Source organism: Rhipicephalus microplus, chromosome X (assembly GCF_043290135.1).
Source record: "Rhipicephalus microplus isolate Deutch F79 chromosome X, USDA_Rmic, whole genome shotgun sequence".
NCBI lineage: Eukaryota > Metazoa > Arthropoda > Arachnida > Ixodida > Ixodidae > Rhipicephalus > Rhipicephalus microplus.
In genome coordinates, this window is record NC_134710.1 from 461588012 (window position 1) to 461613206 (window position 25195).

At 45.4% G+C, this 25195-nt stretch overlaps 1 protein-coding gene, 1 long non-coding RNA gene and 1 other non-coding gene across 4 annotated transcripts in view; all 3 read right to left on the bottom strand.

Moving 5' to 3' along the window:
* The window catches only part of LOC142776664 (uncharacterized), a 122592-nt gene that overhangs the window by 13421 nt on the left and 83976 nt on the right, over positions 1–25195 (bottom strand). The window lies entirely within an intron of this gene.
* LOC142776663 (uncharacterized) lies at positions 12068–20350 on the bottom strand. Its single transcript, XR_012887710.1, has 2 exons — positions 20111–20350; positions 12068–17900 (listed from the first exon to the last, which is right to left on the bottom strand). It is a non-coding gene; the product is annotated as an uncharacterized LOC142776663 (long non-coding RNA).
* Positions 23672–23744, bottom strand: TRNAL-CAA (transfer RNA leucine (anticodon CAA)). The gene has a single exon. It is a non-coding gene; the product is annotated as a tRNA-Leu (tRNA).

Sequence of the window (25195 nt, forward strand, 5' to 3'; positions counted from 1 at the left end):
CCGAAGTGGCATTTTTCTGGTTTGAGTGTGAGTCCAGCGGACCGTATGGCTTGAAGGACTGACAGTAGCCGCTTTAGATGCTCTTCAAACGTGGCCGAAAAAACGATAACGTCGTCGAGGTACACAAGGCATGTTTTCCATTTCAGGCCAGACAGAATGGTATCCATTAGTCTCTGAAACGTGGCTGGGGCTGAGCATAGACTGAAAGGGAGGACTTTGAATTCATAAAGCCCGTCTGGCGTCACGAAGGCGGTCTTTTCTCGGTCGCGCTCATCTACTTCTATTTGCAAGTAACCACTTTTAAGGTCCATTGACGAGAAGTAGCGCGCATGCCGTAGCCTGTCCAAAGAGTCATCGATCCGTGGTAATGGATAAACGTCTTTTTTGTATTATGGTTCAGCTTACGATAATCGATGCAGAAACGCAAGCTGCCGTCTTTCTTTTTCACGAGTACCACTGGCGATGCCCAAGGACTCTTTGATGGTTGGATAACGTCATCCTCTAGCATCTTCTTGACTTGCTGCTGGATTGCCTCACGTTCTTTCTGAGCGACGCGATATGGGTTCTGTCGGATCGGTCTTGCTGTGTCTTCCGTAATTATACGATGCTTAGTCAGAGGCGTTCGACCCACTCGTGACGTCGATGAGAAGCAGTCCTTGAACTGGTCGAGCAGCTCCATAAGACGGCATCTTTCAGTCGTTGTTAGACTCGGACCGATATCAACTGGTCTCGTATGTGAAGGTGATTGAGCTGTGGCTTCCCCTTGCATTAGAAGACAGTCGTGAGAGTAGTCGAGCTCTTCGAGGTACGCCACAGCCGTGCCTTTACCGATGTGCCAGCGCTCATTCGTGAAGTTGGTCAGAAGCACGTCTGCGCGCCCATCCACTAAGCTGACGATACCGCGAGCGATGGCGATGCCTTGGTGAAAAAGAAGGTCAGTGATGCGTTCGACTATGACGTCTTCATTACAGTGCACGTCGCAACACACGGAAACAAGACTACATGACAGTGGTGGCACGCAGACGTCGTCGTCGACCACACGTAACACCCTGAGTTCTTGGTCTGGATCAGTGGTCACAGACTTGTCAGCGGCGAATGTGATCACACCGTCGCGTAGGTTGACCACAGCACCGTACTCTCTTAAGAAGTCCATTCCCAGAATCATAGGTTTGCAGCACTCCGGTAGAATCAGAAATGTGGCTACAAAAGCCACATTCTCAATAGTGAGTCTTGCTGTACATTTTCCTGTGGGAGTCATTATCTGGCCTCCAGCATTTCGGATATAAGGGCCCGTCCATTCCATCCTGACTTTCTTGAGTTCGTCTGCCAATCGTTCACTCATTATGGAGAAGTCTGCACCCGTATCGACTAAGGCCGTCACTTCAACGCCGTCAATCGTCACAGCGAGGTCGGCAGTCACAGTTTTTTTGGCGAAATCTTCATCGTCGTCTCTCACGTGTTTCGGCAGCAGTGGGGGGTTTTCGTCAATTCGACAGCTTGCAACCTTCCCCCCAGAGGTCGCTGCTTTCAGTTTCACCGCCGTGGGCTGGGAGACCGACCTCTGACGGCGTCAGCAAAACTACGGCGGCTTGGTGAACCAAAGCGAGCCGGTGATGGTGACCGCGTCCGGAAGGTAGAAGAGCCTTCCCGCCTGCCAGCCTGGTCGTCGTAGATGTGGGCACGGCTTTCGTCGGACTGTCGGCGCGTAGCTGTAGGTGCACTACCGCGGTATTCAGCTCGGCGATGTGGGCAAAAACGGCAAATGTGCCCTGGCTCTCCACAGTTGTAGCAGAGTGGTCGACGATCCGCAGTGCGCCATATGTCGGTCTTCCGCATATAGGGTCGCCTGACAGAATCCTGCTGAGCCCAGGCTGCCACAGGATACGGTTCGAGGTACTGCGGCGCTGGCATGTGCGTGGGTCGACGAATAGCGTCTGCATAGCTGTATCCGTTCGGCTGGTACGATACTTCTGGAGCCAATGGACGACGCACAGCGTCTGCATAGGTACACGAGTTTGGACGCTGCTGTGGAGCGGAATATTGCTGAGGAGAGGCAAACGCTTGTCGAATTTCATGGCGAACGACTTCAGCGACGGAGGCTACCGAGGACTCCTGCTGCGGGGGCGCCTGTGACTGTAATGTGTATTTTGCGTTCTCCTTCGCGATCTCCTCACGCACGATCTGTCTAATCAGGTGGCGTAAAGCAAACTCGTCGTTTGCGGTAAGTGCGGCGGCGCCTGCAGCTGCACCGGTGGCCGGGCGATCAGACTGTCGGTACCGTTGCTGTAGCACACGCTCTTTTGCGGTGGCCTCCCTGGTGAACTCGTCCACTGTTGTCGGCGGATTGCGCACAAGACCAACAAATAGCTGCTCTTTGACGCCCCTCATGAGATGCGTTAGCTTTCGAGGCTCGGGCATGTTGGGGTCCGCGCGGTGGCACAAGCGCACCATATCCTCAGCAAACATGGCGACGCTTTCATGCAGCTGTTGGGTGCGTCTTTCAAGAAGGCATTGTGCATTTTCGCGTCGGTCCGCGTTACCGAAGGTGTCAAGAAACCGACGACAACACTCCTCCCATGTCGTCAATGTTGCCTCCCGGTTTATAAACCACGTCTTCGCGCCGTCTTCAAGGGCGAAGTATACGTGGAAGAGCTTTCCATCGAGACTCCAGTAGTTCGATTTAGCTACCCGTTCGAACTGCTCAAGCCAGTTTTGCGCATCTTCGTTCGGCCGGCCATGAAATGGTTCAGGAATGCACATATTCTGGACCGTCACCTGTGCAGGACTCCTTGCCATTTCTTGAGTAGGGGTGGTTGTCGGAAGTGTTGCTCCCTTTGAAAGGCCAAATTCTGGTTCAAGACCTTGAAGGCGACGGCTTGAGTGGTGCACAGGCGTCTCCACGCGTGGCTGTCTCGTAGGGCTGGACTCGGGACTTCTCACAGGGGTGCTGATCATGAGGTGGTAGTACCCAGCTCCTCCACCAGTGTCGCGGGTTATAAATGACAGGGGGTTTATTTAAAAACACGGACAGTCGGACTTGTAGAGACGCTCTCAGAGAAGGCCGCTAAGATTGTCGTCTTCTTCACTCTGCTGCGCTGCGCCTCTCGAGCAAATCCGCGTTCTTTGTCGTCGTCGCTATCTCGCCGCTAAATGCAGCTATGCACGCGGCAATATACAGAGGCGTTACCAATTCGGCACTGGGGCCGACAGCTTAGACCCGAAGAGCCGAGCTCTCCTCTCTAACACATAGGTCTGCTGTTCGCGATGCACCGCATGGTTTCTTTTCTATGCACCGGGTGGATTATTTGAGTAACCAAATGTCGAACCAGAAGCGCCGCTGGTCGTGAGGTCAGAATCCTCCAATGGTGTCGCCGCTGTGCCGCGTCATTCTCATCGGATCTGGAGCCGCTGCGCTGCACGTGGCTGCACCCAAGGACGAGTGACGTCACCACACATTGCGTCAGACGCGCCAGGCAGGAAGGCGCGGATTGCTTGCTCGACGAGCTCGCTGGCTGAGGTGACATAGATTGCCTTTTCCAGAGGCATGGACGTTCGCCGTGGACTCGCAGGCATAACACACCTCACGGCCAGCGGCGCTTCTGGTTGGACATTTGGTTACTCAAAGAATCCTCCTGGTGCATATAAAAAAAGCCCTGCGGCGCGTCGCGAGCAGTAGACCTATGTGTTAGAGAGGAGAGCTTGGCTCTTCAGGTCTTTAAGCTGTGGCCCCAGTGCCGAATTTGTAATGCCTCTGTATTTAAGCTGTACATAAACCTTGTTTAACTCACCATCGTCTCGTCCGCTTGTCTATAAACTCTGCACAGAAGCAGTAGCAAGCTGATAAACCTATGCTACCAAATGGCTGGTGACCTTCCCGGCGGAGTTCGAAGCAGTGGCGCCTTCGGGACCGTGGTGCGTCGCTGTCTTTCGTAAACAGTGACTGCAGCGGTGAGATTCATGGCGCCCTTCGTAACGTCGTCGAGAGCGCGCTTCTCAACAGTGGTTGGCAGCTGCGGGATCGGCCGGCGTCAGCGACATCGATGCGGTGAGTGCCTGATTTTTTTTTCCCTCAGTTCACCAAACTATTCTAGCTCAGGTTGTAGTAGTTTAGAGAAGGGTTGTGTGAAGCATTAGAGTGAGCTTTGATAGTTTCAAGCAAAGTCGAAGTGCTTTGAAACTAAAGTTAATGTGGAGGGGGTAAACACGGCAGGGTTAAAAATTGCTTGCACGTCTTACTAGTAGACTTGTAGTGGCTACGGCAAGTATATCCTTAACAGGGGCAAACAGCAAGAGGCTAGTGTGAACGATGAAAAACCTTAAAGTGAAGGAACTCATCGAAGTTTGTGAGGAACTCGGCATTACTTTGGGCCGTGTGAAACAAAAGCAAGCGATCCTTGAGATTATGCAGAATGAACGACTGTCGGCTGAGTAAGTTGATGAGGCCTGGGCGGATATCAAAGCACGCCCCGAAGAGGCCGAAAGGCGAGAAGAAGAAGCTCGCGAACGTGAAGAAGCTGAATGGCGAGAAGTTCGCGAACGTGAAGAAGCTGAAAGGCACGAACGTCGTGAGCGTGAGGAGGCCGAGACACAGGAGCACCTCGAGTAGAAAAGAATAGAATTGACCATCCTACAGTGTTCGCAGGCGCCTAGCGTAGCTTCTCCGACAGTTCAGGTCAGCGGTCATATAATTCGGGACCAAGTGCCACCGTTCGTAGTAGGCGAAGACATGGCAAAGTATCTCGTCAAGTTTGAACACGTCTGTGAGCGAAATACTTTAGAGTGGTCTCTTTCGGCGCAGTACCTGTTAGCTCTTCTTCCCGGCGAAGTGTCCGACGTGATAACTTGCTTGTTGAGGGAAGCGTTTGAGAGCTATGACGAGGTTATGGAAGTGCTCTTGAGACGTTATAAGTTGTCACCCGAGGCTTTCAGGCAAAGGTTCCAGTATGCTAAAAAAGAGAATGCGTCACACGTTGACTTTGGATTTCGTCTTAAAGCCGATTTAATTGAATGGCTCAAGGGCGAAGGTGTTTGTGACGATCGATATAAAGTGGTAGATTGCATTGTATTGGAGCTATTCTACCTCTGCATTGAGGAGGATGTCAAGCCTTGGCTGCAAGACAAACTTGGTGAAGTACAGCTAAACAAGGCAGCAGAGTTAGCTGAGGAGTATTATACTCGCCGAAAGTTGCATCGCAGGACAGTTTGCGTTGAAAAGGATGAAAGGAAAGAGGAATTTTCAAAGAAACCTGATCAACGGAAGCCGCGAACCTGCTACAACTGCGGAAAGGAAGGGCACGTCGCGATAAACTGTAGGCAAAAGTTTGCTTTCGCAACAATCGAGAATCGGAAAAGAACATGTGGTTGTTAGAGCCGTATCTCCAAGAAATTAGTGTGAATGGGAAAACGTGTCGAGCACTTCAAGACTCAGCGGCAACCATGGACGTTGTCCATCCTTCATTGGTGTCTCCAGATGACTTTACAGGTGAATGCGCGTCGATCAGGCAAGTCGCTGAGGAGCAGAGTGCTTGTTTACTAATCACTACGGTTGTTGATGAAGGCCCATTCGTTAAATTTCGCACCGAAGCGGCTGTGTCTGCCACGCTTCCCGATCGTTTTCCTTATCCTTTCTCTAACTCAGAGCAGCTTCTCAAAGAGCAGGGTAAATCGTTCTTCCCTAACTTAGCGTACATGGCCCTCACGCGATCGCAAGCGCGGAAGCTTTCGCAGGGGCTTGATCTTGTTCAGTGCGGTGATCTATCAAGTGACCTTGGCGGCGAGTCGACAGAACGTCAGAGAGGAAATTCTCTGTGTGAGTCATGTGAGCAGTCACTCTAGTGGCCCGTCGCCGAAGCGACTTGCGCGGTTTCTGTAGCAGGGGTAGACGACATGGCGCCATTTAGTCAGAGTGAGACGAGTGCAACGCTCTCGCCTGTAGTGGAAAGTTGGAGTAAGCTCTCAAGGGTTGATCAAGAGACGCTCATTCGAGAGCAGCTTGAGGACCTTTCGATTAAAGCGCTTATGAAAAGCATAAACTTGGAAAAAAGAAAAAGAATGTTTCTTTTTTTTGAGAAAGCAAGGCTCCTGTATCGGAGCTACACAAATGCGCAAGGTCGCAAGTATGAGCACCTCTTGGTTCCACAAAAGTATCGTCGCCAACTATTGGAACCTGGCGCATGAAAACGCGTGGGCAGGGCATCTCGGCATAAAAAAAGACCAAGGCTAGAGTTTCCCTTGAGTTTTATTGGCCGAAAGGCTGGAAGGATATCGAAGACTTTGTACGCTCATGCGACACTTGTCAGAGAGCGGGGAAATCCGCGGACGTGTGGAAGGCACCCATGAAGCTTTCTTATACCAATTATGAAGTGAAATTAGGAAGGCGGCCGAACAAAATTCACTACAGTAACTTGAAGAAACCATATGTTCAACATCAAGCGGTCGTAAATCTGCTGTTAAATGCTTCAGAGGAAGAGGGAGCAGAAATGTGTATCACTAGTGATGTCATCGAAAGGGGATCGGAGGTAATCTTGGAGAAGTTGAGCCTAGAGCCTAGGTTAAGGGAAGTCCAGAAGGAGGACCTGAGAAGGATTGTTCTCGAGTTTGAAGACATGTTTTCGGACCATCCCGAAAATACGACGGTGATCGAACACGATGTCAAGCAAACCGGTGAGGAGTCAATTCGTAGCAAGCCGTATCGTTGTTCCCCTGTGCAACGTCGCAATTATGAGCCGCTCTTGGTACCGCATAGGTATCGTCGCCTAAAAGTGGCCGGTTACTGAGGTGGAGCATGATACTGCAAAAGCACAACTTTGACGTTTGCTACAAAAAAGGAAAGCTAAACGCTAATGCAGACGCATTAAGCCGTGCGTTTATTTGGTACCTTCTCCACCTTTTTGTTTCTCGCTGGCGATTCGGGGCAAAATTTTGTCCTCATCACGGCCTTAGCTGAGCGCTCTCGTCCAGAGTGATCTCAAGGAGCCAACGTTATGTTCTATTCTGTTTCGTTACGTTGTTGTACGTGTAAAAAAATAAATTCTCATTTAAAGAGTCTTGTGTCTCACATGTGCCTCTTGATGTAGAGGGAACGAAATTCCGATAGACACGTAGCTAGGTATATGTTGTAATGTACTTTGTCTGGTGTTCTGTTGGGTGACCGAGGGCACTTGCTTGTGTCGTGTGTTGTCTGCTGTCGATCCGTTCTTGACAAGTTGCAGAATCAACGACAAGTGCTGAGAACAAAGATCTTCAGAAGCGACGAGCGAAGCTGGTCGACAAGTTGTGGTGACAAGCCAGTGGAGCTGGGATCCGTCCTCAAGAATGGGATGTGTTCCCGGAACAGAGTCCGGAGCTGCGTTCTCTCCATGGCCCTGGAGGCGAACCTGTTGGGACCTGGCGAACGAGCGCGCCTGACATACGAGCCACGTGGAAGCAGCTCGTCTTTCCGGAGCATTGTCTGGCGGCGGGGGGTGCTGTTATGCCTGCGGATCCACACCGAACGTCCATGCTTCTGAAAAAGGCAATCCGTGTCAAGGCCAGCACGCGAGCCCGCCCGACGCGAACAACTTAACGGCGTCATCACACGGCGGTGCCTTTCTGTCACCTGTGTCACCAATCAATCTGTGTCACCTCAGCCAATCTGTGTCACCTCAGCCAGCGAGCCCGTCGAAGCAATCGGCGTCTTCCTGTCTGGCGAGTCTGACGCAATGCGTGGCGACGTCACTCGTCCTTCGGTGCAGCCACGTGCAGCGCAGTGGCTCCAGATTCGATGAGAATGACGCGGCCCAGCGCCGACCTCAATGGGGGATTCTGACCTCACGGCCAGTGGCGCTTCTGGTTGGACATTTGATTACTGAAAGAATCCTCCCGGTGCATATAAAAAAAGCCCTGCGGTGCGTCACGAGCAGCAGACCTATGTGTTAAAGGGGAGAGCTCGGCTCTTCGGGTCTAAGCTGTCAGCCCCAGTGCCGAATTTGTAACTCTTCTGTATATATGCTATATATAAACCTTGTTTAACTCACCGTCGTCTTGTCCGCTCGTCTATCAGCTCTGCGCAGAAGCAGTCGCGAGCTGAGAAACCTACTCTACCAAACGGCTGGTCACCTTCCCGGAAGAGTTCGAAGAAGTGGCGTCTTCGGGACCGTGTTGGCGTCGCCGTCTTTCGTAACAGTGGTTGCAGTGGCGAGATTCGTTGCGCCCTTCGTAATGTCGTTGGAGGCACGCTCCGTAACAAGGGGGATTATTTTGAAAATCGAGAATAGAAGGAGAATAGTCTACTAAAAGAAAACTAATTTACCAGACGTCTTGCCGGTTAATATAGGTATGTATGTGCTCGTAGATAATACAAGCTGAAACTCAGTGAAAAGGCGGAAGAATCGGCTAATTGGAGGCACAATTCAGAAAGCATAAAGCACTGGCAACAATCAGAGAGATAGAAAAACAATGCTGCACCTGTTCTGCAATCAGAGAGCACTAAACACCTTTGGCCTTTGGTCTCGCCGGACAACGAAGTCGCAATGAAGAGAGGTTGCTCACGAGCGCGCCTTCCCTTTTCTAGCAATTTGATATTTTTCTTTATTTTTCCAAATACCTTTGGTGTGCTTTCAGGGCTAATAGCTGCTGTCTACAGCCTGACTACACGCACGTGTGTTGTATATCCAATGGCTTCAATGTTCTCTAATGTTTTTCATGGCACGCTCAGACCACACGTGGACCCACATTTGCTACACGAAAGTGGAAGGGATGTACGATTCTTTAGGAAAAGACAGAAAGCTAAGAAAATGGGGCGTGGAGTGCACGGTTACTGTCTGTCTTGTGAGGACGCCTAAAGTGGTTCTAAGAGAGAAAGGAAGAGAAAAGTGAGCCCCGTAACTGTCTGTTTCAGCGAGCGACACCTCAACAGGAGCTCACAAGGGATGGGGGTGAGGAGAGATTAAAAGAATAGAAATAAAGGTGTAGAGAAAGAGAACGAGTATGCCAGCGAGCGACGACATATTGAGGGGATAGGAGAGATAGGAAAGATGGAAACACGGTCACAGGGATCCGAGGACTGGGAACCACTTGCAAGAGTTCTTGTCGGCGTCAGGAGATGGTGAAGAGCAAGTACAGTCGGCCAGAGCTACGCTGACGTCGGAGATCACGAGGGCACAACCGGTCGGCGCCAAATCCAGCGAGCGAGTCTGTGAGGACACCTCAACCTATACACATTTTGGGGGTTCTGGGAGTGAAGGAACAGTAAGAATGAAAAAAAGAAAGTAAGGTAAAATGAGGTTTTTGAGAGGAGTGAAAAAAAAAGACAAAGTGTGAAAGTGTGTGTAGGAGGGGGGGGGGGGAGAACAAGTCAAGGAGACAAAAACAAAACTCGCTTGATGGGTGGACAAACACTCGGAGGGGTGCTCGGTGAGAAGCCAAAGCTGCGTTGAGGTAGGATACCAGCGAAAGGTAGCGAAGGAAGCAGGGATCACCGCGTTTTTATCATCAAACGCGTCTGTAAGCCTACACCGCATGCGCGCGATTTTATAGCAATAAGCGGCAGTGAAAAGCGACAAGATTTGCAGATCCAGCTTTCACGTACATCGGCGTTTTGTTCGCCTGTCTTCCACCACGTCCCTAATCGCTTTTATCTTAATGAATCTCGCACGCAGTCAAGGAATGCGTTGTGGCAAAAAAGAAAAGAAACAAATGAAAAAATAATTGCCACCACCTCCCCGAAGGGAATCGTGAGAAGATGTAAACGCATTTATTGCTCCGAGAGTACACGGCGTAGTAAGTTCAATGCCGGAAGGTAATGAAGAGACGAGGCAATAGACTAAAGAACCAACTTAGAGAAGGGAAACTGTAGCCTAGACAACAGAACACAAGATAAGCAGCGGTGGCACATAGAACTGCCGAGGGCGACGAAGGGATGGCGGTATGTAAACAGGAAGCGGAAAACATTTTTTTCGTTTCCTAGGTAGCGAAAAAAGTGGCCGGATTTTTTTTATTTCGTACCGGGTACGCATTCGCCTATGCAGTGTCCTCGGCTGATTATTTTATGGCTATCACTTTTTTAAACACAAGTGGGCGAAAGACACCGGAACTTGTGCAGGGCTACGGGTGTCTCGTTATTTTCTGCCCGATTGTTTTAAGCGCATCGATATGTCCATATATATATATATGATCTAACAGACAGTACTGCGAAGGAATGTACAGGGGAAGTTATTAGAACTAATGGAATGCAAATAAAAAGAAAGAAAAGTGGATGAGAAAATAACCAGCCGTGAGCAGGAATCGACCCTACGACCTCCGAATAACGCGTTCGATGCTCTAACCACTGAGCTACCACAGCGGCCTTCCCTCCATCCACTTTTTTGGGTTTATATGTGAATTTAGAAATAGGAGTGACAGTCAGCGCCATCTATAAGCCAAGCGACGAGTGCGAAAACACTCTTTTATGCGCATGTTTGGCGTCACGTAGCACGTGAACCCATTATGAGCGGGCAGCTGATTATTAGTCCCTCGTATACAACCTAATGACACCAAGTCTGCCAGTACGAGACCCTTGTATAATGAAATAAGGGAAAGAAGTGTATACCTAAGGGCTCGTTTTTCCGTGTTTTAACACGGAAAAACAATCCCTTAGGTATACACTTCTTTTTCTTACTTTATATATATATATATATATATATATATATATATATATATATATATATATATATATATATATTGATACAAAACAGCCGCTAAACACGGCTTCATGAAAGAGGACGAAGTCAGTTTTTGTTGGATGCTGGTCTGGCGCCATCTTGCTCGATGTCGGCGCCCCAAGAACGTGATGGAGTGGAACCAATGACTGAGCTGCAGCAATCGTCAACTCTGAAGGGCTCGACATGGTCATCTTGGAGAGCGGTAATTTTGGCCACGGAGATACCCTGTGGTAAAACTTGGGTGGTGAGTGAAAAGTTGACCAGTGGAAGAAAGGTGCGGTTTCTCTTAATCGTCAGAATCATATGCGGCACAGCAACCCCATGCGTAAGCTTCACTGCAGGAATCGGGGCCACCATGTAATCACCATCAGGTACTGGAGGCGTGGAGGATAAGTCGACATGTGTGACAGAGTTAGGAGTGAGGCGCGTGAAATCAATGCAGCAGAGGCTCGTTTGAGGTGGGCTAGGCGGGTCGGAAAAGAGGGGTAAATCGAGATGGAGAAAGCCAGCTGAACAGTCTGTGAGGGCAGAGTGCGTGGCTAGAAAATCCATACCGAGAATGAGTTCATGAGGGCAATGTTCGATAACGGCGAAAAGAACGATAGTGCTTCTCTCCCCAATAGATACTCGCGCAGAGCACATGCCAAGAATTGCGGCAGTTCCTCCATCGGCGACTCGTACAGCTCGGTTGAGGGCGGGCGTGATAACTTTTCTAAGTTGGCGGCGAAGGTTAGCACTCATAATGGACACACGCGCGCCAGTATCTACACAGTAAATTTTTTTACACCCTTAAGGGTGTAAACTGGCTTGTCGCCAGAGGAACACCCTATGGGTGTTTTCAGATACACCCTACTTAGAAGGGTGTTGAACACCCTAACATTTTGCTGAACACCCTTCGTGTAGGGTGTTCAGCTAACACCCTTTAAGAGGGTGTTGAAAGGGTGTGCGACCTTCGAGTAACGCGTTATTCAAAGGTCGCAGGTTCGGTTCCTGTCCATGGCAAGTTATCTTTTCACCCACATTTCTTCACATTTACATTACAATTCGGTCTAATAACTTCCCCTATACTTTCCTTGGCAATATTGTCTGTTTGACCTCATTATATATATATATATATATATATATATATATATATATATATATATATATATATATATATATATATATATAATAATAATGAGATCTAACAGACAGTAATGCCAAGGAATGTACAGGGGAAGTTATTAGAACCTATAGAATGTAAATAAGAAAGAATAAAGAAAAGTGGATGAAAAAATGTGTGTGTGTGTGTGTGTGTGTGTGTATAAGCAAGCTTACTGAAATGCAATGATATTTCTCAAAGCTTTCTTTGTAAAGCCGACTATAGAAATTCAGACTGCCTTCTATAGTTATACAATTAAATACAAATATTTAGTGTTAAATAGCATAAACATCTGGGGTATATCAATTGGTGGCTCAGTGAGTCGATACAGCAAAGGTGCTTGGTATGCATACGTTTGTGTAGACACACGAACACATTATATTCAAAAAACATTATTACCCGTAACAGTGCACACTTCCCATGCAGGATGCAGACATATACGTATTTCAGCAACTTAATTTGCAGTTACACTTGGTATCGCAAAACCATGCGAGTTCAGCCTCACCTAGTTCATTTCAAACTTTCTGATTATACAAAAATAACAGAGCTGCTCTGGCAGACATCGTTTCCACTTATTGATAAATATCTTTTCCCACTTCCTAAAAGCAGACATATATTGGCGTAAGATAAATGTCAAGTACATGTACCACAACACAGGTTTTTGCTCAACTGAAAGCAAACACAGTTATTATGATATTTCATACATACTACAGTTAGAGCATTTTACCGCCAATATTCGAACAGGTAAGGTCAGTGGCCGAAGAAAATGATTAACAGATCAGCCCGCACCCCATGAAGCTTCACCACATATTAAAATTGCAAGTTTTATTTTTCAGCATTTTTCTAGGTAATAGAGACAGCATCCATTTCTCAAAAACACACTCTTCACAACAAAACCAAAACGAGGGCCGACAGGTGGAAATGCCTCAGATAGGCTGACCAAAGTTTCGATAGGAGAACCTATCTTCGTCAAAGGTGCCTAGCCTTCTCATTATTGGCATATTAGTTTCAAGGGGGTTAGTAAAGACGTCATCTCCTGGTGGTGGCATGTGTCCCTGTTGGCAATCGTAGCCTGAAAAACAAAACTATAAAGCAGAGGAGTGCAGTCCTTGCTTCATTTCAAGTTGGGTGGTAGTGATTCAGAATGTTCTCAGAGGGTGGAGAAAAAAAGAAAAAAAAAAGGAAACACCCAAAGTAGGAGCAGTGTGCTGCCAATGGGTGGCCGCTACAGACACGAAAAAAGCAAAGAGGTTAAAAGTTGGAAGCCAGCAGACTGTCCCCGCGTTTGGCCATCACGAATGGTTGCTGATTGGCCTATGCCGTTCTCGAACATCTATGAATGGGACTTATAAGAAAGAGGTTACAAAAAGGCGCAAGAGAGAAGCAGGCAGCTACTTTTAAATGCCAAGATTTCAAAGGTAAGCGACACCATATGTGTTTGTAAGACCACGTGTTTATTGGGGAAGGTCATTGGTTAAAATATGCTTTCACTATCCCCATAAGTGTCCCGCTCAACGGAATTGCCTCAAGAATTTGGCGGCATGTTGGCAGAGAAATAGGCAAGTTCGGAATGCAAAAGGAATAAGCAACTACGAGAGAAACAGAAAAGAAAAGAAAAAAGGCGGATTGGTGATAGGCGACACGCTAGCGTTAACAAACGAGGAAAGAAATAAGAGACGCAGAGAAATTTGTGGCTTGGCAATGACTTAATGGTGCACGGTAGGAGTGTTTTTTGAAGCGACACAAGAGGAAAGGAAGCTGTGGTTGAAAGGTTCTGGAAAATAAAAACTTCATAGTTGCGTGTATATAGACACATGTATATCTATAATTAAAGTTTTAAAATTTAGAGTGAATATTATTATTACAATATGTAGGTTAGGAGTGATTCCATGTAATACCAGTTATGTCTATTTGAAGGTTGAACGTTTCTAGTCCCTAAATATGGCCGCAATTATGCAATGGCTTTCAGCGATTCCAAATTACCACGTGCAACATTGATTCCTGATGGGTGTAGGGACATAAATTTGTGTATAAATTATGATTTCATGTATTTATTCTCTCGTGGTGACCGGAAATTATTTTGTAGAACATAAAGCTTTGCTTTTTAGAAAGTGTGGTCCTGTTGGTAGAAGTGACCGGCTACTACTTTCGGTAAATTGTGCTTTGTGTCTGCACGGTGGCCGTTCAGTCTTACGTGAATTGGCGGCCCACTTTCGCCTATATATTGTTTTCTACAGCTGGCACACTCAGAAAAGTATATTAGGTTGTTTAAAAGTGCAGGTGAAGCTCTATGTGACCTTGTAAATGTAGTCAGATGCTGTGCTTTTTATGTTGGTAGCCGGCTGTATATATTTGCAGGGTGAGCACCTGGGCCGGCCACAGGGATCAGACGTCCTAGTCTAAGTTTGCGTGAACAAGCATGTCTTTAAGTTAGCGTTGCAAATGCCACGTGCCACGCATTTCTAATTCCCGCAAAACCTAAAGCAAACACTAGGACGTCTGGTCCCTGTGGCCGGCCCAGATGCTCCACCTGTAAAAATATATAGCTGGCTAACAACTTAAAAAGCACAAAATTTGACTACATTCACAAGGTCCCATCGATCTTCATCTGCACTTCGAACAACCTAATATACTGTCTTAAGTGCGCCACCTGCAGATAATATATAGGCAAAACTGGGCAGCCAATTCACGTAAGATTGAAGGACCACTGTGCAGACACAAAACACAATTTACCAAAAGCAGTAGCCAGTCACTTCAACCAACAGGGCCACAATTTCGACCAAGCATAGCTTTATGTTCTACGAATTTCTGCTCACCATGAGAGAGGAAATACATGGAATGACATTTGATACAGAAATGTAAGCACCTACACCGATCACGAATCAATGTAGCACGTCGCAATTTGGAATCGCTGAAAGCCACAGCATAATTACGACAGCATTTAGAAATGAGAAAGGTTCAACCTTCAAATAGACATAACCGGTATTACATGGAATCGCTCCTAGACTACAAGTGTACTATTGATGTTCTCTCGAAATTTTTTAAATTATAAATATAGATATACATGTGTCTATACACACACAACTACGAAGTTTTTATTTGCCAGAACGTTTCAACCACAGCTTTCTTTCTTCTTTTGTCGCTTCAAAAAACACTACTACCGTGCACCCTTAAGTCATTGCCAAGCCTCAAATTTCTCTGCGTCTCTTTTTTTCCTTTCCTCGTCTGTTAACACTGGCGTGTCATCTACCTCCAACCCGCCTTTTTTATTTTTTCCTTTCTTTCTGCCTTTCTCTCGTTGATGCTTATTTCCTTTGCATTCTGAATTTCTCTATTTCTCTGCCAACATGCCGCCAAATTCGTGAGGCAATTCTGTTGAGCGGGCCACCTACGGGTATAGTGAAAGCATATTTTAACCAATGACTTTTTCAATTAAACACATTCTCTTCCGAACACATCTGTTGTCGCTTACCTTTGAAATCTTAGCATTTAAAGGTAGCTGCCGGCTTCTCTCTCGCGCCTTTTCGTAACCGCTTTCTTACGAGTCCCATTCATAGATGTTCGAGAACAGCATAGGCCTTTATCGTCGGCAACCCTTTGTGATGGCCAAACGCGGGGACTGTCTGCTGGCTTCAAACTTTAAAGCTCTTCGCTTTTTTTGCCTCTGTAGCGGCAGCACAACGCTCCTACTTTGCGTGTTTCCTCTTTTTTGCTTCCATTTTTTTCTCTACCCTCCGAGAACATTGTGAATTGCTACCAGTGAACTTGAAATGAAGTGAGGACTGCACTTGTTTGCTTTCTAGTTTTTTTTTCTTTTCTGGCGGCAATTGCCAACAAAGACACGCACCACCACCAGGAGATGACATCTCTACTAACCCCCTTAAAGCTAACATGCCAAGGATGAGAAGAAACGGCACTTTTGACGAACATAAGTCCTCCTATCGAAACATCAGCCAGCCTATCTGAGGAACTTCCACTGTTCACCCAGACTATCCCACTCTTCACAAGTTTTTTCTGATCCTAAGGCAGTTTTCAAGGCATTCGAAACACTATGGGCTATTTATATAAGCTCTGCACACACAATTTAGCCATCTGATGTACAATATGCAAAGTATAACAGAGTGACTTGTTGGGCTTTACACTCTTACAGAGTATAAAAGAAGAAAAATTCGTGACTTCATATCTAACTCAGAATACATGCAACAATCATTACCTCTTACAAAAAATTAGGAATGTAATAAGCACCAGCACACACTTCGCAGAGCTGCTCAGAAATGCATCTTGATAAAATAGTTAAATATTGCAGTAAATTACGAATGCAAAAACACAACACCAGTGCACTAGTAGAGATGCCTGGTTGGCACCAAACTGCTGTACTTAAGATGCATCATGGAAGCAAGACCACAGCCCACAACTAATATACGCTTCAAGTAACCCTTGACTGCTAAACTGAAGGCCACAAAATCAAACCATGGCTGTGGTGGCTGCGATTTCGATTAAGGAGGAAATGCATGACACGTGTCTGCTTAGACGTGGATGGATTTAAAGAACCCCAGGTGGTCAAAATATCTGAAACCCTCTACTCCAGTGTCTCTGATAATTATATCATGGTTCTAACACGTTAACCTCGATAAATATTATTCTCATTACACTTGACATGAAATAAAGCAAGCAGATATTACTATGTAGTTGAAAAAATTTACCATTCAACCCTCCGATCCAAGGACTCACGTTACAATATTCTAGTATGCCTTCTATCAGTTATCATTAACAATGTTAAACATGAGTATGTATCACTGTAAAATATCCGACATGGTTTGGTATTGGCAAAGTTAGGTACGATGAAGTATGACAGTGGGAAAACACTTGATTGTACTTATGAATTGAACTTCCCAAAGGCAATGAAATAACTACAGTGACAAAAATATATTAAAATAGAATATTCAGTGAAGGTTACACTGAAGATAAAATCATTAATGTGCTACTTTTTATCACAACACAAAAAGTGTTTCTGAATGGCCAATTGCACATAAGGCATCAATTAACATGACATGCAAGTCTGGCGAGCAACACACTCAGTAGATCTTGGAAAAAACAAAATATCCAATAAAGAGCTCAGTAAGCAGCACTGACACATTCTTAAATGCACTGCCTAGTTACATTGAATTTTAGCCTTAGGAACAGAAAAACACCTTGGCAGATTGTGTCCAGGGGGACACAAAGTAATAAAATAATGCTGTCATCTGGCCTATCAACCAAAAATATTGAAATTTTAGTAAGGCAAATAAGCAGGTATGTTTGCATTAAAAAGTTGGAGGCAGTCGTGTTTCTACACAGTCCCACTTGGAAAACTTTTTTGATTATGTTTATGCTCCTAGATATCCCGTTTGAAAGTTTAATTTTGCTTTTCATGATTACGCATGCAAGGCAGTGAGGTTTAGCAAAATATCACTCCATAGCGGAACGAGCAGTCGGTTCTTGCTATCGCCAGCGAATAGCAAGAGTAACCATTTTAATGTTTGCCCATGCCTTCCACCGACGGTCAGATTAAATGCATGAAATCAGAGTCTGTGCTAGTGCTCACTGTCCTGCACACATAATAATGCAAGCCGCAACTAAATTTCCAGCAGGATATCTGAGCACAGGCATGCTAGAATTCTTACAAGTGACAATATGTAGAAATGTGACTGGCTCAAATATTTAACACATACATGATCTCCTGCTGTGGTCACTATTAGGTTGATTAATAAAACTTAATGGCACCGCTGACAGTGATAATTATTGTCTCACATTGCATCCTCCTCGATACATAGCTATCAGCAGAGGTGGCTTTACATAGATAACTTACAGCGCTGACTTCTCTTTTAAGGAAAAACAAAAGGGTTAACTTTGAACACCCTGAACCTTTGTGCTCCTTGAATACAGCTACCAGGTGGCTCTCTGCAGCTCGCTTTTCAGAAGAAACAGAAGCCATGCGCCACTGATGTGCACCAGCAGTCAAATTTTCCACGAGCCAGCCTTGGATGATGGGCTAGTCCAGACATCTCCCACACTCTCTTCCTACGACGAGCATGTATAGACTGCGAGAGAAACAAAAAAACAATTTTCTGATGTGTCTGTTAGCGAAGCAGAATTTGGAACTCAATTTAGAATGATCTGGAAAGTTTTGTTTTAAAAGAGTAGGATGTACGAAAACTAGACATGCTACAACAAAAACATCCTCAATGTTTTTGGCGAACATAGCTGCAACCTTACGAAAGAATATGCATTTTTCACATAACAGATCTGTCACAAAATATACTTGAATAGCGCTCTGGCATAGTGCGTATACATGCCAATTCAATAATAGGGCAGTGCGTACATGACGGTATGCACTTTGATCAAGTATCCATTGGAGGTAACACAAAGTTATATTACAAATTTTAGTTTGAACACAACTAATGCAACTCTCTTTCGGCTGCCTACATTAGAACGATTATGCCGATAACGAAGAAAATTGGTTTCACTAAATTACTATTGTAAACTGCTAAATTATGGCTGTTAATTTAATGATTCCAGGTGGCTAAAAAGGCACTGCCCCTCACTCATCCCTAACATACCCCTCATTACAGGCTGTCTAATAAATAATGGGAAAAAATGTGGAAGTGCTAATACAACGCACCCATCTGGAGCTAAATACCATCCCAATAAAGCATGCAAGCTTCTGCAACGATCTCTAGTAACAAGAATACTGGAAGGCATTGGTCACGATTTAGCAATACACAATAAACGTTTGACGAGACTGATTTCTGAAGTTGTGTAATTGCGTCAATGCCAACAGCTTGGAAACGTGCAGTCTATATTCATGATTGTCAGATGAACATACTGTCCAATTTTCCATTTTCACAGCAACATGTGCATGCCTTATGTATGCATACTATGATGTATAACATTATTGCAAGTTTTGAGCGTTAAATGATATATTTGTTTCTCCAAACACCACAGAACCCTTCTATAACTGTAGCGCATGCCTATAGAATTTACTGAAGCTTGTCATCTGATGTGAAGACAAAACAGCATGCTGACCCTAATTGAAATCATGACGTTTTGGCCCCCACACAAAAGCCCTATTCACAAGTGCCAAAGACTGTGCTTTTATTCGAGGCCAATGTGTGGTTTTTCAATGTTTTCATGTGTGTTTCTGACCAGATCGGCATAAGCTTGTCATCTGTTATTAAATGCCATTGGAGGTGATGGTCTAAACTGTTCTTACTGTTCGTACAAGTAAAATTGCTTAGCGAAGTTTGAACACAAAGTTTTGGCGAGGCACATACAATATTTAATAAACCACCACAAAATAATGAAATCTAAGCATAGCGAAAACAAGCTGAATAAAATAAAATGTGCTCTACCGCATGAACTACTGATCGAATTAGGGCTCGCTCAGTCAAGCTACAGTTATTCGGCCCCAATAAGCCATGAAAATTTTGTTCGGAAATACAGTTCAAGTTTAACGAACGGCTCAAAATTCATGGGTTCCGAACGCATCAGACAACCTATGTTGCGAGTGTATAACGTAAGCTCAGATTTGACTAAACGGACTGCATAAACACGTAAGCGTACATACGTGCAAGCCTTGCGAGCCGTATCTAAGACGAGGCAGCATGCTGCACGCGAACTCGAATAACACGGTAGTTCAAAGATGCGTGCCGGCGTGGATGCATACACCGGCATACGTTCGGCTGCCCGCAGCAATTTCTGATAGCAGTTTAAAAAAAGGGCGTACAACATACGAAACTTTTCAAACTGCTTTGGACGTACAACAAATGAACCCGTTGACTCCTGTAGCACACAATATGAACAGGCATGCAAAAAAAAAAAATCCCCAAGTTAAGAGATCCAAACATACGCGCCCTAGGTCTAATCAACGCTTACAGCTAACAAACGCCGTCTTCGCCCAACAATTATTTAACCAAAATATTGGTCCATCGCGAGCAGGGCTCCCTGCCAACACCACTGCCGACAGAGGCGAGCGCCGTCACAACTCGCACAAATCCGCCGCCGAATTCCCACTGCGCAGGCATGCGCCATGTGCTTCACACACCGAAGCATGCTTGAATCGAAAGAAAAAGCTCGCCCACGCTTGACTTCCTACAAAAACGCCTTCATCCTGATGAAATGACACACACAAACAGGTTCGCTACGTTAAAAAACTTCACTTATCGCCCACATGTAACGAAAAACGTAGCATGGCGTCGTTATCACGCTCTCGGTGTTGACAAAGCGCCGACAGCAGGAATGTGGTACGTACCTGGCGAGTGTTCCAAAATGCGACGCCACACGTCCTCGCTTGAGTAGAGTTCATCTTCGTAATAGGCAGCACCGGCAGAACACAAAACACGAACGAAGCGCGCAAGCACACCTCAAAAAACGAGAAAAAACGATGCAGAACCGACAAGCTGCAGCGCCCGACCAGCGAGCACGCCAAAACAAGTTCGGGGTTACAGCTCCGCAGACGTACAAAGGCGCAATAAAATGCTTAAGTAATGCGGTTAAGTATAAAGTGTAAACGGAAATATATATACCATAAAAACAAAGCAGGAAAAATAATTTTATTTTTACGAAAAAACGAAATATGAAATTAACACGTGACTTTAGCGCGCGAAGTTTGAAACGCTTGAAGGTATAATGCATTTTTAACAAATGAAGAACAGCGGTAATAATCACCTAAAACACTCATGTTCTTGACTTCGAAATGTACTATGGTTGACGCACACATTTACACACAAAATTTTATTGCAATGATTGATGGTGCCTATGCATAGGCGTGCCCACCACGGGGGAAGGGGGGCGGGGGCAACCCTTGGTCACTTAGGGGGCAATGTAAATCCCTATAGGTACATAGAGAAATAGAGAGGGGGCACTGTAACTCGACGTAAGTTTTTTAACTCGACGGGGGTTGCAGCGCCCCCTGCTGACCACCTCATACACCCCCCCCCCCGAGGGGATGTCAAAGAGAATAGATAGCAAATACAAATTTTACGGCGTGGGTCGCAGTGTCCCACAATATATATATATATATATATATATGTGTGTGTGTGTGTGTGTGTAGGGGGGGGGGCGAGAGGCGTGTCTCTTCCTCCTCTCGTACCCTTCTCCCCTTCGCTTCGCAAAGGCGCTGCGTGCACTGACCGTGCCATTCTCTGACCTTCATTTCTTCACCTAAAAAACCACTTCCCGTGCTTGCTCCCGCATGGTTGCAGAAGGTAGTGCATTGTTTTCTTTTTGGACCAAGCACGTCTCGTCTTCGATAATCTTGTGAAAACAACTTGCACTCGAACGGCTTTTGACCGAGCAAGGGTTTTTTGTAATAAATTCAAGCTTTTTTTTTTCTCAATTGCTTCTACACATGAATATGTGCTGTCCGTAGATCGTGACAGTAGCCCATTCATTTATTCACATATAATGTGGGCGATATAAAGCGGCAAAGCATGTCGAATCATACAGTGCGAGAAGAAGTTAGTCTCTTTTACATTTTCTCAATTATTCTTAGTGTTTTGTAAAATTTGTCAATGCCTCAATCATTTCCTTGATTTTTTCATCCCTGCGACATTGTTATCTTAGGAAAGGCATGCATTCCTTGCGCTATGCGTGGTATTTGATTTGCAAGCATGGATGCAGCTCGATTCTTGCACGTGCACTCCCGCGCCGGTGGTCTGGTGCTTATGGTGCTGAACTGTTGACCCGCAAGTCGCAGGATTGAATCCCGGCAGTTCACGGCGGCCACATTTTTAATGGACGAGAAAGAGTGCGAGACCTATGTAGTTAGACTTAGGTGCACCTTAAGTAACCCCAGGTGGTTTAAATTTTCGGAGCCCTTCGGTACAGCGTCTCTAATGATTATATGACAACTTTGGGACGTTAAATGGAACAATTTTTATTCCAACAATTATAGGTGTACACCCTTCTGTTCTTCAACACCCTCACGAACGGCATAATAACACCCTTTTTCCCGTTACACCCTTCTCTGAGGGTGTACCAGCAAAGAAAAGGGTGTTAAATTCATTCAAAGAGGGTGTAAATCTTGAAAACACCCTTTTTACACCCATAAGGGTGTAAAAAAATTTTACTATGTATGAATGCACTGACACGAACACTGTCGACAGTAACGTCCCATAGGTTCCGGTTCGTTGTTAACGTTAATTGAGGATTTCTTACGAAGGCCGTCAATGCAGCTCTACCTCCAGAAGCTGCACGGCCTAGTTTTCCGGTCGGAGATGCTGCGAATAGGTCGGGGAGGCAGCACTGCGTTGTGGGGGCGACCGGGACTGACGACGAGCAGGGGACGGTGACCGGTCGTAGCGAGGTCTGCTCAGAGGTGCTGTAGGAGCGGAAAATGTGGTCGGCGTTGATGGAGAAAGTGATTGGGCCGACTGGCGAGCAGAAGTGATGTGATACTGAGGTGCATAATGGGACGGTGGAGCCCAGCGGCTGCGGCAGTGACGTGCGATATGACCAACGCGTCAACAGTTGAAACATATTGGCCTGTCATCAAGGGTACGCCATTCGGACGAATTGCGTTCTATGCGAGGAGCAGAAAGGGGACTAAAAGAAGGCGCAGCAGAGTATACGACAGGAACAGGATGTAGGCCGACTTTCGATAGCTCTTGACGAACGACGGCTTGTATCAAAGAAATCGTGGTCGGGGAAGGCGCAGGCGTCGGTAGTGGCGTATCTACCGGTTGTGCTGCCTCGACCTCTCGACGAATGGTGCGTGTGAGGTTGTCACATAGAGGGGCCTGGTGGAAGGCGTCGTCACATGAAGAAGTGGCCGCTGTGTTCGGAAGGCGCACGATGTTTTGGGCTACACGGCGGGCTTTAGCTTGTTCGAGACGTCGGCATTCTTTAAGGATGGTGTCGATGCTCGAGACGTTGTTAAAAACTAGCAGGTTCAACGCATCGTCGGCAATGCCTTTCAAGATGTGGTTGACCTTTTCGTCTTCCGACATGGACTGCTCGGCCTTGGAACAAAGGGCCCAAATGTCTAGAATGTAGGAGACGTACGATTCGGTAGAAGACTGGGCCCGTGTGGCAAGAGTCTTCTTCGCAGCGAGCTGACGACCAAATGAATCGCCAAACAGGTCACGTATCTTTTCTTTGAAGAGATCCCAGCTCGTTATGTCGGCTTCGTGGCTTTCAAACCATGTTCGGGGAGTGCCGTCCATGTAGAAAACACGTTGGCGAGCATGAGCGTGAGATCCCAGTGGTGAGTTGCACTGACGCGCTCGTACCGCTTCAGCCAAGTGTCAAGATCGATCGTATCATCACCGGAGAAAGTGCCGGGATCCAGGAGGTGCGGGAGTGTGACGTAAGTGATGGCTTGGACTGATGAGGGCGGCGTAGAGGAAGTACCAGCAGTCGAAGCAGTCGAAAGGTCGCCGATGGTGCGACCGCTGCGCGTCTCTATCGAGGTACGGGGGTCGTCTACCTCCGCCAATATTATTACGAGTAACTTGTTCAATGATCTATTTACAGCGCACAGAACTCGACGAGCAAGATGGCGCCAGACCAGCATCCAACAAAAACTGACTTCGTCCTCCTCTTTCATGCAGCCGTGTTAAACGGCTGTTTTGTATTGATATATATATATATATATATATATATATATATATATATATATATATATATATATATATATATATATATATATATATATAGCAGAAAGAGTGTATACTTAAGAGCTCGTTTTTTCGTGTTTTCACAGAATAATAATGATATCTAACAGACAATAATGCAGAGGAATGTATAGGGGAAGTTATTAGAACAAATGTAATGTAAATAAAAAGATAGAAAGGTGGATGAAAAAATATCCAGCCGTGAGTAGGAATTGAACCTACGACTTTCGAATATTGGGTTCGATGCTCTAACCACTGAGCTACCACAGCGGCCTACCCGTAACCAACATTTTTGTGTTTATACGTGAATTTAAACGTGAGAGTGTCAGTCAGCGCCATTTGTAGCCAAGTGGCGAGTGTGAAACCCCATTTTATAATCCTGTGTGGCGTCACGAAGCACGTGAACTTATTACGAGCGGGCAGTTGACCAATAGTTCCTCGTATACAACCTAATGACACCAAGTCTGCCAGTACGAGACCCTCTTAATGAATAAGGGAAAGAGGTGTACAGCTTAGGGCTCGTTTTGACGCAATATTATTGAGATTTAACAGACAATAATGCCAAGGAATGTATAGGGGGAAGTTATTAGACGAAATGTATTGTAAATAAGAAGAAAGAAAAGTGGGTGAAAAAATCATATATATATATATATATAAATATATATATATATATATATATATATATATATATATATATATATATATATATATATATATATATATATATATATATATATATATATATATATATATATATATATATATATATATATATATATATATATGACCAGAGTTTCTTCCGGCTACCGTAATAAAAGTTATAAACTTCGAGAATAGTGCCATATACATATAGGAGACAAAACAATAAAATATTTATTTAATCCTAAATGTTTCGACTGGTGGACCAGCCTTCTTCGGAGGATCTAACAGAAACGATACAAGTTCCCGTATGAGAGGGCCACCCTCACAGTTTGAAGACCCTCTAAAACGAAAAAAACAGAAAAAGAGAGAAAAAAAAGCAATCAAACAGGTGAACGAGGTAGCAACAGACAAGAAGAAGAAGAAGGAGGAAGTAGAAACTTATCGAAAGGGTACTTCATGGTCGTATAATTAGGTTTAATAACGAGAAACAACTGTTGAGTTCTTCCCAAATTGGCTTTAGATCTGGATATTCTATATGGCATGCACATGTATATCTGGAAAGTCGTATTCATATATCCCGTCTCAAAAAGCAGTTTGCGGCTTTAGTAACGTTAGACATATGTAAAGCATACGATAGTGTAGAGTATTCTATCTTGACTAATCAGTTATGGAGTCATGGATTTCCACCTTATATAGGAGCATGGGTGACGGAATTTTTAAGTAGAAGAGAATTCTATAGTTATGAAGGCGGTTTCTCTTCCTGTAAGCACAATCAAACCCGAGGTGTACCTCAGGGGTCAGTATTTTCCCCGGTATTATTCAACATATTGCTTAGCACCATCCCCGTTCATCCAGATGTGAAAACCTATGTTTATGCCGATGACATTGCTTTCTTTGCTATGGCACATGACTTCCACTATCTCTGCACTATCTTGCAAGCATACCTTAATGAAATAAAACATTGCCTGGATGGATTGATGTTGAACCTGAATACCGGTAAATGTACTATTCTCGTTTTTCCTATCAAAGATCCCGTGCACATATCTATTAATTACAAGCTTCAAGATACCCCACAAGCA